General features: G+C 34.1%; 1 protein-coding gene across 2 annotated transcripts in view; it reads left to right on the forward strand.

The window, feature by feature from the left end:
- The first annotated feature begins 1,953 nt into the window (after positions 1–1,953).
- Tpst (tyrosylprotein sulfotransferase) overlaps positions 1,954–14,914 on the forward strand; it is a 103,138-nt gene continuing 90,177 nt past the window's right edge. For both annotated transcript variants that reach the window (XM_066397288.1, XM_066397289.1), the window contains exon 1: positions 1,954–2,083. The gene's annotated coding sequence lies outside the window, so the exon portion shown is untranslated. The remainder of the gene's footprint in view (positions 2,084–14,914) is intronic.

Genomic DNA, 14,914 nt, shown 5'->3' on the forward strand with positions numbered 1-14,914 from the left:
TCGTAATGGATAATCGTTTAGTGAGTAAAGTTTTCTTTTTTAACTTCAAACGCTTTTTGTTCTGTATATATATTCTATTAGGGTCTACACTAAAAAAAATTTTGTATCGGGCTAGGGTAAATAATTTTTTTTATTTCCGAAATAAAATTACATTTTTATAACTCGTGTTTATGTTTTATTTCATTGGAGAGCGGTTTGTTCCTATTATAAGTAATGAGTGGTTATTTTTTCAGCAGGAGTAACGAATCTTCCTTCGAAGACCTGTCACTGTAAAGTAATAACAAATAAATTGTTTTTTAGATCATTTGTTTTATTGCCTGAGAAGCGCAAAAGAAGTTTGCCTTTAATCTCCTCAAATTTTGCAAATATTGATAATTTATTTATTAGTATGGTTTAACAATCCTTCACAAGTTTCTTGAGAGTTTTGGTTAGTTTTAAAAATATTGATCATTTAGATTTGATTCATTGGGCCTTAAAATAACTAGAGGCACAGTAGTGGCCATAAATTTCTGGGATAAGCATTATTCTAACTTCTAATCTATTAAGAGATTCTTTTCTAGGTGTTTATCTTTAGACTCTCACCTTTCCAGGTTTTATATTTGATCTTATTAAATTAAAAATTAAACTAAAAACTAAATTTAAAAAATATTTATATAGTTTTAGTATTAATTGGTAGTTTCACCATTGTTCTGGATGATTGTTTGAAAATGATAAGCCATCCTTGATAACAGGGTTCTTGTATTTTTTGCATTGGTAAGTAGGTTAGTAGTTTCGTATATTCTTTTGACCAGTTCTTCATAGTTTCGTGGTCAGAAATCTTGCCTTAAAATATAGTTTACCATTTCTGCTCAAAGATTACCCTTGCGATTGAAATCAGGGCTTTTATAAACCCATAATAAAACTTCAAAATCGCTTTTGTAGGTGCATTACCTTGTTAGAAAGTGAAATCATCCCCATATAGGGCTAATAATCCTGGATTGATCTAATATAGTTTAATTTTCTCATTCAAAAATATGTTAAACCCCCACAAATTATTTCGGTTTACGTATTCCTGAGAATACATTTGCTAAATTATTGCGTTGGAAATTTGCAAGCTCTACACCTCTCAATTTATGCATATTTTGACACTTAAATTTCCATTTTAAATACTGAATTTTGAGTCTAAAACAACTGAGTGGTTAACAGCTGCAGATTGCCGAGGGTGAAAAATGTCTCAAATAATGATTAAGTTTTATATGAGAGTAGAAAATTAAAAACTGCCAAGCTATGCCACTGCTTTTCGTAAAAGTTCAAAGATTATGCGTAGAACAACTATAGTATGGTTACCAGTTTTATTATTTTGGTATGTTCAATAGAAAGATGCAGTTTGTCAGGGCCGTACTGAGAGTAATTTAAATTAAAAAAAAATTAACGAAAGTTTTATTTTATTTTTTATTTATATTATGTATAATTTACAGTACAAGAATACTCATAATACTGAGTTATTACATTTTTGAATAGTCACGTTTTCAGAGACAGAGACATTTTTTATCCATTTCAAATGCGATCCTGTAAACTATTTGTAACTAATGAAACATGCTACCAAGGGTCACATGATGTTTACATTTGCTATATCTTTCCACTGGATAGGGTTTAAGTAAATCGAAAAATGAACAGTAATGTTACCTTTATCATTTCGTCAATATTAAAATACAAAAACGAAAGTAAAACTTCCTAATGTGACAACTCCGGATTTTCCCATAGTCGCCTGTGGATCTATTCTCTTTCAAGCCCAGTTTGTGAGGATTTGTTTGTCTTTCCCTGTATTCAGTGATAGGTATAAGAGAGACAGATTGCTAATCCAACAACTCTTTGACTCCAAATTAATACGGTCAATATGTGGCACTGACAGCTGTCAGAGAATCAGCTGTTCTCTGATGAAGTTTTCAATTTTCAGTCTTTTCTCAGTTCGCGAATAGCTTCTATTGTGTTAGTACGTGGTGCTCTTTCGATTAATTACAACCTAACGTGGTCTTGTTTACGACTACGACCCTCTCGAATTGTCTTCTCTTCTCTCCAAAGAAACCAGAATCTTCAACCTAAGGTAAGTCTTAGCACGAAACGATTTTTTAACGTAGATACCTCAGCTGTTAATGTTCTAATTAAAGATTATTACATTATTAGGGAAGACCTTTTTCAGTTAACACTTTCTAATTATGATTCTTATATTATAATGGCAAGGCACTATGCTTAAAAAGTATTGTAAAAAAATTAGATTCAATCCTCATTTTGATTTGATGATTTTTGGCTGAGGGGTTATCTTTGATGCACTGCACTTTCTAATGGTGAATTCATACGCTGACCTCTAAAATCTTACCATTATTCATTGTTGTGTTTTCTTCCGTTCCACGTAACGACTCAGAACGTAAGTACACAAACTGGGGGTTTTGGAATTGTTATTATAGTTAAGTTATAATTATTGTTTATAATATATTTAAGAATATAAGTATTAAGATTTAGAGATTACTGAAAGAAGATAAGACTTGAGATGGTAATAAATTTAATACCTAACTTTATGAGGGTGATAATTGAAATAGTATAGGAATCCGATATCTTGGTAGGTATTACAGAAAGAAGCTCACTAGGGCGTCCGTTCCAGACTCACTGCTTCTGAATATATTCTTACACTTCTCATATAAATTTTAATATTGATTGATTATTCAGTTCATGATCCATGCAGTTCATCATTTACATTAAACATATCTCCATATTCATGTCATTTATGAATAAATGAGATAGATACGAAGTGACTTCAAGCCGAGTTTCAATTGAACAAAAAAATATTTTTTGGAGTAAAAACTGTTCATAGTCACAAATCTATTTATTATTACAGTTGGGTACTCGATTATTTACTTACCTTGACCCTTGTCTTTTTGCATTGAAGCCATTCCCCAAGTTGCTCATTTTTATGGCTGCTGCCAGCCCTCCAGTTCTCTTATAATATAAATTGATAGATAGTAGCAACCGATGAAGCAAGAGACAGTAGTATAGGAATAACATTCTTTTTTGCTCAAGCTTAAAAAGAGTATCCATCTTAATTTAAATTCGTCAATAAACTGCTCCCATCAGAATCCCAACACTTTTATTTTTTCCAGAATTTTTCTTACCTACAATATGGTTTTATGCCTTTGAAAATTAATACTTAGAAGCAAACTGAAAGAATATTTAACTTCTTCATTAACTACTAGCTTTCCCTACTACTTCATTACATATTACATTCTAATCTCTCTTGTGGTTCAGTCTAAATGACTAAAATGTATTTTCCCGTATGGTAACTCAGTACATGTGTATTCTCTGGTTTAGTCATCATAACGACTATTAGACTTTCAAACATCCTACATAGTAATGGTCGTTTACTTATATTTTATAACAAGATTGTATTGTGGGTCGAAACTGAAACAAAGGATTGGGTAATGATTATGTAAATCCAATCTGGGCGAAGAATAAACAATAGTGTTGCGACTTACATTACTGTTCATGCTTTATTATAAGAAAATATATCTGACTATCTAAGTACGTACTGGGTGTCCAGGCGAACCCTGGACATAGGAGATTAGCATAGGAAATATGCTTTTATATTTTTATGCCTGCACGGATTATCCAATTGAAAAACTTTTACATGGAGACCAAAGTATTCAAGACCGGCCATCATTCCGCATTTTTTTCCAATCTTCTAATATTTTGTTTGCGATTTTTGCTCAAAACGTTTACAAATTTCAAAAATTTGAATGTTCTGCGTAATCTTGAGTGAGATAGAAGATATATGTTATGGTTGGGCTCCAAATAACTCTCAAATAACTTTGTGTTATTACCATAGGTTGATAAGAAACTTTATTTACTATAGATTACATTATAATTATCCTCAGGTTTTCCATTGACTTTTCACTGAATTATCTCGTAAATAAGTTAAAAATTGCTTAGAAATTAGCAAAAAGAGAAAGTTCCTTTAATATAAGGTTTTTACGCTTATATTGTTGGTGACTTTGTGTTTGCTTAATTCTGACCTTGACTCTGACCAATAGTGACCTCGAACGGTTTCGCGGGACATTAAAATTTTTAAAATTTAAAGGCGTTTTGAGCCAAAACGACTTCAAGTAGAAGATTGAAAAATTGCGGAATGATGGCCGGTCTTGAGAGTTATTATCTTCATGTTAAAGTTTTTCAATTAGATAATCCGTACAGGCGCAATAAAAATAAAAACTGATTTCCCATGTTAATCTTCTATGTTCAGGATTGGACACCCAGTATAATGAAGATGATATTAGTTACGCTCGTTTCGCTGAGAGGGCCTGAGGTTGCAATTAAAACGATGTGATTTTACTCTTCATGCTTCTTATTTGGAATATTTGAAAAAATAGGTGTTTGGGCTTCCAATTGCTTGTTTATATCTGCTTCTGTCATGTTTGTGCAATTTATTATTAAATAATAAAAGTAAACCGAGATATAGATCACTGTCTAAAAAATTACGACCTTATTATAAGGACATGCTAAATCATTAAATTGCAATTTACGCATGAAAGTAAATAATATAATTGGTTACCTTTTGGCTGAGTATGCAACGGGACTAGATATTATAATAAAACGAAATAAGCCGCATTACGTTGAAATTTAGGGTCTTAACGAGATTACTACTGAGTAGAAATAGAAAGTTTCCCCAGCTTTATTTTTGCAACCTTTAAATCCACCTAATACCTACTCACGTACCAAATTCACATTTTTTGTAACATTACAGACTAAACTAATGTTTTCATTGTGAATTAATATTCATTTGCATACCTCCACGTCTTATGGTGGTACCACCTCCGTTTTGAAGAGTTCATTCAACTTTTATTATATGTAGCAGATTTTTTCACTATTTTTAAAACAAATATGATATCCTTATTCCTTATTCAATTGTTTTCTGTAATGTGATTTTAGTTACATATGAAAAATGAACAATAACCCTCACAAAATCGTTTGTTAAGTAGGTCTGTGAAATACTGTTTATGTGCACTTTAATCAGGGACCTATTTCTTTGCGAAAGCTATACACTAGCATCGAATTTAATCAGCTGTGGTGTTTGTAGTTGCTTAGTCCCGTTAGTCCCAAGAAAACTTTGCCCTGATGTTGTCAGTTTTATATTACATTACAATCTCACGTGTACTGTTTACCTGGTATGGTAATTTTAACAACCGTCTGATAGCTACCGTCGTGCTTTAACAAAAGCGCGTTAGCTGTGAGGCATCATGTCATGTATGCTTATTCAATTACCTTAGACAATCGTCACGTCCATTTGTAACCGTTTCTGTAATTCATTGCTGAAACTTAATTCCAAAATAAAATTACCCGTGCTCCTGGAGAACGGTATAACGACACGAATTGACGAAGTGTAGCGGAGGTTAAAATGTTCGAAGGAATTTTTATTGGATTTTTTTTAACGTAGGTACTATTTAACAATTTCGATTTGTATCACCTTTTTTGGTGTCACCTCGTTCTTTTATACATCAATCCAAAATTCTCCAACTACGGTTTCAAATCTCCCACTTGTTAATCAATGTCTGAGCTTTCAGATTTAATATTTTTGATTGATGTTTCATCTTTGATTTGTATTTCGAGTCTGCCAGAATTATGGTTACATATGTAGGTTACCAGCAAATGCTCTCAAGTGTGTCGGGTGGAAAATTGACCAAAATTGAATTACAGTACGGTTGGATAAGTGCACCCGGATTTTATATCAGTAATTTTTACTAATTATTTTATCCAATGATAGATGTCTTGGTATGGCATTCGTGAGGCATATTAAATTGGGGCATTTTTTAAATAGTGAAAAATCGGTTACAAAAGTTTATATTATAATTTTACTGAGAACAAATTGATATATTTCTTTAAATATATCATTCCCACTTCCCCAGGTTCCGGGTAAAGGTTAATTCTCACTATACATTCCTTTTCCATTCCATATTTGGTCCGTAAACGTTCCGGAAGTTATTCCATAGAGAAATTAATCTCTATGTACCTGTGTATACGGTATTAAATTGTGAGTGTATGCACATTTCTCTGTTCCGTTTATATCTCTCAAGTTCTATCAATTGTAAAGTATCAAATTGTATGCAATGTACATATGTGTGTATATGGAATGGATATGAGACGGAAACCGAATGTATAGTGAGAATCAACCTTTAAATGGAAGTTAACACTAAGCTATTTCGTCAATGCAAACGATACGATACTAAGTAAAACTGGGAGACAGCAAAATATTTGTAACTTTAACCAATTTAAGAAAATAAAAATATTGGTATGCCGCGTTATGCAAGATACAGTTACCATTTATTTTCTTATGTTCGGTATAGCGTATTCTTTCATACAACTTGTGACCTTTTATGTCTTCTTACAGTAATTCTTGACCATCTTGTAACCTAAGAGTAAGGTAATAAGGAATTCTATACAGGGTGTTAAAGTTTTTTTTTAGTTTTTGCTATTTTTGGTTAATACTGAAACATCCTGTATCGCTTTTAATTATAATTAAGCGGTAAATTCGATAATCCTACTTTCTCACTACGCCAGGAAAATTCTATATAGAATCGAAGGTGAACGTTCTAATATAGGTAAAATGCTTCATACTTCATATATAAAGTAATCCATCTTGTAAAGCAAAGCATCAAAGATTTATGAAATTTGTTTTACGTACATACAGTAAACGTACTCTCATGGTCCATACTGTCACTCGTTGTGTAGAGGAGTAAAACTCCCTCCTTTCACTCCACACACTTCATTCACTATTTTCTATCACAGTTGTTCAAACCAAATGCCCTTTCTCCAAATTTTAAAGCTTTCTTCCTCCGCTCTCCATACTTCCTCTCAAATGCACTAAGAGAAACTATATTTTATTTCAAATTAGGCTCAACATCTTCCGGAGTCCATTATAGGATTCAGCAACCCATTAAGACATTAGGGCCGGGTTATCCAGCATTCCGCAGCAGCGAAAGGGACTAATAATAACGGTCCCCTGCTTTGTCCCCCCCCCCCCCCCCTCCATGCTCCTCTCACGAAAACCGGGATTGCTCCGCTAATATTGTTCCAATAAATGCGATAATGGAAATTACTTGTTCGGCAGTGCCGAAGCCATTAAACGTCGATAGTTAACTTATTTTCGGTAAACAGATCTCGTCTAATCCAATTTAGTGCATCCTCGCCCGGTTGGCCTAAGGCTTTAGCTACCAATGTGGATGTTTGCTTCATTTGCTTATTGGAATAATTTCAGACTAAAGTGAGAGAATTATGGCAAAATAATACTGGTCTGAAAATGCCAGTTAAATCAATGAAATTTAAAGGTGTGAGATGTACAGAGCTTGACTGTGAACTGGCCTAAAACCAGGAAAACGAGGTTTTAATTTCTTTGGAAAAATGGTCAAATATAGAAGGGTCGAATCATTCTGGTAGATATCTCTGAATGATCTTTATAAACTTGTAAAGTTAGTGTTTTATGTGATTCAAAAAAGAGACAATTTGAAGCTGAAAGAATTTAAAATCCAGGAAAATGGGGCATCAGTTTACTCGATTTTTGAAAAAATGTGAAAACCTTCAATTGTCAAAAGATTTTGGTCTGAATACATTGGTCTGAACAATCTTTATAAGCCTGCGAATTTTAAGTGTCACTTGACTTAAAATGCAATCAATAAAGGCAAATTAAAGATTCGTTCTCCTAGAAGTAAACAGAGTCAACATTTGTGAAACATTGTGAAATTATCCATCTACTCGCTGTTAGGGAGCGCTTTAGCAAGATTAGTTGATAGGCATGTATTACTGGTTGCCTGGCCGTATTGATTGAGATTTGAGATTGATTGATTAAGTCCATTTACCCCTTTCTTTAGGGCATTAGAATATATGTGGAATTCTTTTCATAAAGAATTTTGAAATTCTTCGTAAACTTTGTTTGTAAAAATCGAATTCTAATGATAGAGGTGTTGCAAGGTTATAAATTTGACATTCATAGAGCCCACAAACATGCTTCACTGTTTCAAATTAGAAAAGTTTCACTTCTTGCCGCGACTGGCAGATGTTCATTTTCGGTTTACAGTGGAAAATTCCTCAGTTGTAAACATCACTTATGTCAGAGGGAAAATTGAAAAACCCGCAGCTAGTCACGGCCTTTTAGTTTCCAATATTGGTGAAACAATGTTTGCCTTCGACGCCTTCCCTTCACTCGCCATATGTAGCCGAATGATTTATTATAAATAAGAAAAGCACTTGTTTGTGCATTCTGAAAATCTCAATTAATTCCCCTTATTTGAATTAATCGAATAATTACTTGGAATCAAATCGCTTCGCATTAACCCGAGTTACCGCATCGAAAACCGCCCGAATTATACGCGGTGGCGTTCAATACATGTTTGTAATTTACGAGCCGCAAATCCTCTAAATACACTGGAACCCATTGAGGGGTTGTCACGCTGACCGAAACCGACGAAACAATATCGGTTCCATTTCCAAATGGAACTTTGCGGCGAGCAACGCAATCACTTATCATCGAGGGGGAAATTGGAAAAATAAATTGCGTCCAGTGTGGAAATGGAATGGGATTACGGACAGGGCTGACATATGCCGTACCGACGAACTGATCCATTATAAAAGATAAACAAGACGACGACGCAAACTTGGCTGTACACATCTAAAAGCTTTTAGTAAGGCTTTGTGCCCTAAATTGGATAATGTACTTGGTAAAGATTGATTCCTCGATCGATGCCCTCAGTAAGGCATTCTTCGTCAAAGACAACCCGCCAGGAAATTTAATATTTCACTATGTGCAATTATAAAAAGGTATTGGATATTGTTCATGTTCTGTATTTTTTCTTGATGCCCATTCCATCAAACCCTTTGAAAAAAAATTTCACAATCCAAAAAATCATTAAAAAAAACTAAAAATTTAACGTATTTGTCTTCAGAGTTTTTGCAATACAGCGTATCTCAAATTTTAAATTCGACTCGATGAAACGGTAGTAGCGCGGTTATGAGAAGAGTATTTCACCCTTAGTTCACTTCTTCAAATTCCTAACTAACCTGAACCAACCCTATATTCCAGAATAAATTTTAACCCCATTACTTTTGTCACTGAATTGCATTACTACATGATACCCGAATACTCCTAGGTCACTTTGAGCTCAATTTGATTGCCCAAGAATAATTTTACTTTCTCACAATTGAACCTCATTATTCGCGGTTAAGCAATTTAAGCTTCCTGAGCAATAGCGGCGTGCAAACTGGAGAAAAATGGCTCAAGATTGGTGAATTATTCGTCTTGAAATTAGAGTTTTTTTTTTGACTTACGGTTCAAGGTCTGTGTTATAATAATTTACACTTTTTTTGTCGATTACGACGTGTTATTATACCATGGGATTAAATTTCATCGGTTAATTTAAATTGGATATAATAGTAAAGTATAATAGATCGAAAACGTGCGCTACTAAAAATCACATTAACTGAGTGAAATGCAAATAAACGGTCGGACCAATCGGAATTGGGTTAGACTTGGAGGGAGCCTGCAATGGGTAAATAAATAATATGCAAATGAAATAAAATGAATATGTTTTATTTAAAAATTGCTGTAATTAGGCGGGATGTGGGTCCAACGATCCGTAAGTCAATAAATAAATAATTTGGAAATTCCTGTTCGCGAAATGGTAAATATTTTCTATTACCGATGGAAATGGCCAGAGAGAGATATATCGCTATTTGATGACAAAAATTTATGTTTTACTCTACTAGTTTTTTATTATTATATCGACGGATTTATAGGAAGCGTAGTTTGACACCCTCTTTTTGAGATGCTTTTAAAATAATTCACATTTTCCACAAAATTACAAGTAGCCTTACGAAAAAAAATGTTTGGCACCCCTTTTACTGGGTATAAATAACGCCTCTGTAATCCCAGAAAGTCAACCAGAAACGTGTTCAGGTTGATTTTAAAAGAGGCACACAAAATATTTAAAACGGGAAATTTATATAATAATGATAATTTTGTCAGCTACGCCACTGTTTTTTGTAGATATTAAATATCCAAACTTTCCTTTATTTTCCCGTAAATTTGCAAATAAATCTCTAAAGAAAGACGAAACAGTTGAATGAGGAAATGCCTGTGTCGTCGTTAAGAGGCAAGCTACCGATTTTGATGCATATATTTAACGAGGTATTTAGAGCCTAAACTTTCCTCTATTTTCCTTAAAATTTTCATATAAATATCCAAGTATCTATCCAGGGGCGTGATCTCGGAATTTTAATAGGCTGTGAATGTTTAAACCATGAATAAGACTAAAATTTTCCCACGTTTGTCAGTGAATTAGTGAAGAAATTGGAAACCATATTTAGAAAAAATCAGAAGTATATTCTCGTCAAATCTGAAAGTAAAATTTTTGACACATCTTAAATTTGATATTCCAATGTGTTTTGAAAAACTAAGTTATGAATGTACAAGCTATTTTGCCATAACTCACACCGGTTTGAACTTACGACTATTGAGTGTAAAATGTATAAAAATTTATGCGGAGGACATTAGTCGTAGTTCTATGTATCCTATTTCTGTCTTCCAAAATCCGAAAAAACACATTCTTATTTTACTTTGACTTTATACATTTTGAAAGATCTGGTGGAGATGCAGCAAAAAAGACGCGGCTGGTGGTGCTGGTTGGATATTTTTTCTGCAGGTCGAACATACTTGCCGTTGACATTGTCTATTTCTTCTTGTGTTTGATTGACTTGAGATGAACCGAACTGACGGGATCTAATAGCATCTAAGTCGGTCTTGGGGGTGCTTGTATTAATTAAACGCAAAGCTGGAATGAGGCACATAGCGTAATAGGCTTCAATCTTCTGAAATTAAGGATTTGTCCTATTCCACAGAGAATCTTAATTTTTTTATTATGCTATCCAAGTATAACCATTTTTCCTAATTTTTTTGTTAATTTTTTTTGTTCTTGAATTTCTACGATTTTTAAGCTGATTTTTGAGAAGTTAATTAGGGAAACGTATTTTTGAACATCAGATGTCGGAAATCGGATGCATGAGGCTCCGGCTTTAGTCCTGATAATACGTGGTTCCAGAGTGGATGACCTTATAACAGAGATGAATCATAATACACCGGATGACTGAGATATTTTCAGAAATTAATATCAAAATGTCGTCACGCAATTCAACTGTAATGATATTAGGACCAAACAAACATGGTTCTTTTGAAGAAATTGTGTATTATAACGGAGGAACAAATCGCTCAAAAATCAGAATTTAAATAAATAGTTGGGAATCATAATAACAGATATCCTCCAGTGTAATCTTCACATTTAACATATTAACACTAAAACTATGAAATATCGTGGCTGAAATTTCTGAAAAATTTTTGGAAATTTTCGAAATTTTTGAGGTGCTGATTTTTCGGTCTAATCAACCGATATGGGTCCAGTATTAAATTCCCAAAGCTCAATATTGACGTCCGAAGACTTAGAAGATATTTATTTAAAATAAAGGGAATATACCAAAGCGGAAATTTAATACCGTTTCTTCGCAAATGTCATCAAATCCCTAATTCCTTCGTGGACTTATGGAAATCTCGAACCTCAACCCAAACTCGAAACAAAAACATTATTCGAAACTACTATATACAGCCGTATTTTAGCCGCCTGGGGCTCGGCTTGAGGTCTCCCAAACTGCTAGTTTGGAGATATTAATTTTAATTCCTCCCTGTAATCTGGCCAATCTAATAAATCTCGGACCTTTTTACTATATCGATCCGATAAACGCTATAATGGAAACACATTCAGTGCGGCGAACTACACCATTACACAGAGATAGTAACTTTCTCGACGTAAATAGAGTCCCCACGATCTAATTAGAGCAAACACATGTAGCTCTGGCTCTCTTAATTGCTTTATTTATTGTCTCGGTTATTGGATTAGAGGACACTGGAGGCGCTTAATGGGCTCGTGGACAAGCTAAATCAATTTGAATTCACTTAAGATGGGATCGAAGTTGTTATGGAAATCGATACTTGTATTGGGAATAATGGATCTCCGGGGCGAACTTATTGCGAAACATTTAAGTTTTCCCCGAACTTTTAAAAACTAAAAACTTCGGCAACAGATCGCTCATAAATAGACGAGTTCATTATTTAAAAAGCGGCAGAGATTGCAGCCGAATGCAAGGAAAGTTAATATTGACTTTCTTGAGTAAATGAGAATCAAAACTTTAAATATTAATCGAAGTCTTTATTGGCGAACGGAACCGAGGGAGAGGGGAAAATGAAAATAAGTTGCCGGGAGATGCTTATCTAATAAGGGGATGTTTTCGAATTCAAAAGAAAGAATCCCATTTAAAGTTGACGCTTAAACCTATTTAAAGTTGGTGTTAAGGACGACTCGAAAGAGAAGTCATTTGTGAATACTTCCTAGTGATCTGTGGTTCATCAATAGTGATTCTTTCATGTTGCAATAAGAAATTATAACAGCGTTGATATGTCAACCAGATTTTCCTATCTTCTGAAACCACTTGCGAATGATTAAGAACGTTATTAGTATCCAAGCGATGTTACTTCGTGTTTATTTCATCAGCCATCCAAATCTCCTTGAGTTTCAGTCGAAATTTGCATATCGCCAGACTTAATATGTGCTCAATTGATTTCGCTACAGGAATTAATTAATATGGAAATTTAGGAAACTGCCTCAATCTTGCATCTAGCATAATCCCTCGTAAGCTCAGGAGGCGACAAGGAATTTTGGGTACTACAAAACCGGTGATGATTATGACGAGAATAACGTTTTAATTGATACTGGTCAAGTTGGTATTTAAATGAAAGTAAAACCATGTCCGATTGTTTCTAAGAAACGTTTTGCATTCATTTCTTCCGTCGATGGAGATTTGGTAAGTGCCATGAGTCAGCAAAGAAAGTCTCTTCAAGACTTTTACAACTTGTTCTTCTTGGTAATTGAATAAAATGCTTCATTGAGTGGCTAAAAAAAAAATCGTTTCCAAAAAATATTTCCCTAATGAAACAACATAAATCAATTTTATTTCATTTCGGGGTCGCTTGACTAGTCCTTTGTTTTTCTAGAAATTCAGCTTTTGTCCCAACGTTTTCCCAAGGAAAGGGTCCTCTCCCACGTGGCTTTGTTATCAGGAATCGCGGAATATTCGCATGGCTGACTTTTGTTCCTGGATTTATTTCCTAATATTTCTCCTTAAAGTTAACTTTGATAAGGGAACGGGCTTGTTTTATTTATGATGTGTTCTTCAACCTAAAGCAAAATAATATATGATGTGGAAGGAGAGGGAGATGCGTTTGATCGTCCCGAAGGGGAAATTATGGAAAATATCAATAGGAAAGAAGTATTCGACGAACCGTTTGTAGATTGGCAAACGTTGGGTTTCCTTCCATGTTTTTATGAATTAATTATAGTGTTATGTTTCGAAATAAACAGGCCCTAGATCGTGCTAGTATTTTTGAAGTGTTAAAGAGTGCATATTAAGATGTAATTTTCGAAGTTGGAGAGAAGCAATTTTCACCACCGCTAAATTTGAAGTGCTGCGATATAGCTGAAGCAGCATACGCATTGAATCGGCTCGGAACGGTCGAGTTGGCTAAGGAAGTACATATACATTTCTTAAAAAGTCTATGGCACTTCCTGTGCTTAAAAAGTTCTAATAGGAGTTTTTAAAGCTCCCAACATTTATCGTCAACGATCTACGTCTATGTTGAGAAGACAGAAAAGGTCAAAATTCAAGTTTTTGAGAGATCTACGACGACTATTGATGGGATCCTAAGGTCATCAAGTAAGATTCACTCCATTGATAAGCTGCTGAAATCGGATGCTGATTCAGGAAACTAATTATACTGAATTTGAGCCTCAGGAGGATACTGATTTTTACTCCTTTATAAAAACAACCAAAGTGGACATCTAAAAGCCATCCAGAGAAAAGCACGGAAGCATATAGCCTACATAGCCTAAAAATCGGACAATCTGAAGAGGAAAAAAAGGCATCTTCCCAAGATACAACAAGACGCAAATATTCACAACCGAAGCCATGTTGAAGATAAAAAAGACAGTACTGAAATAGGTAAATACCCAAACTCTAATATCTGTATTTACTTCACATATACAGGGCAATTCATTAATCATGAAAAATCGGAGAACTGGAGATACTACACGAAAACAATGACCATTGGTGCAAACATGCCTCACTTGAAAGTTGAATGAAAACTTGGGAAATATACAGTATGCTGAAAGTTAAAATTTCAGTTCGTTCTTTACATTTCTTTTTAAATAAGTGTTGCAATTTCCTTGTTGCATTATCAAAACATATCGTTCGTTTAATCGATTTTTCGTGAAACAGATCGAGATATCTAAGGTGAAATAAGAATACATATCACCAATAATGGAAAAATGATTGCTCTTTCAGGCATTGAATAAAATTTCATATTAGACATACAGGGTAAAAGGTAGTAACTGTAAATGTAGATGAAAGAGAAAATTTTGAGGTAGCTTCAATTGAAGGCTCGGGGCCTTTGAGGATGTAATTTGAAGCAGAACCTCACATAAGTCTATGTAGGGGATGTAACACCCTTGATCAAATTTTCTCTTATTTTGGGACTTTTTCTGGACTTCTGTTTTCCACAAAAACCAAAACTAAATATTTCATAAGCCAATTTCAAGCATGTAATTCCAATACATCATTTCCTCGTATTTTGACGGACGGCCATAATTTTGAAATAACATTCGATTGCATCTCTGCTCGAACTTGCCTTCAGCTTTATCATCTATCGGGGAAACGTTGGATCGGCATCCATCCAAAGCGAAAGCGTTCTTAATCTTCCTGAAATAGTTTCGTGTCAGATTTTAAGCATGTCTCATTATTT

Source organism: Euwallacea similis, chromosome 14, assembly GCF_039881205.1.
Source record: "Euwallacea similis isolate ESF13 chromosome 14, ESF131.1, whole genome shotgun sequence".
NCBI classification, from domain to species: Eukaryota; Metazoa; Arthropoda; class Insecta; order Coleoptera; family Curculionidae; genus Euwallacea; species Euwallacea similis.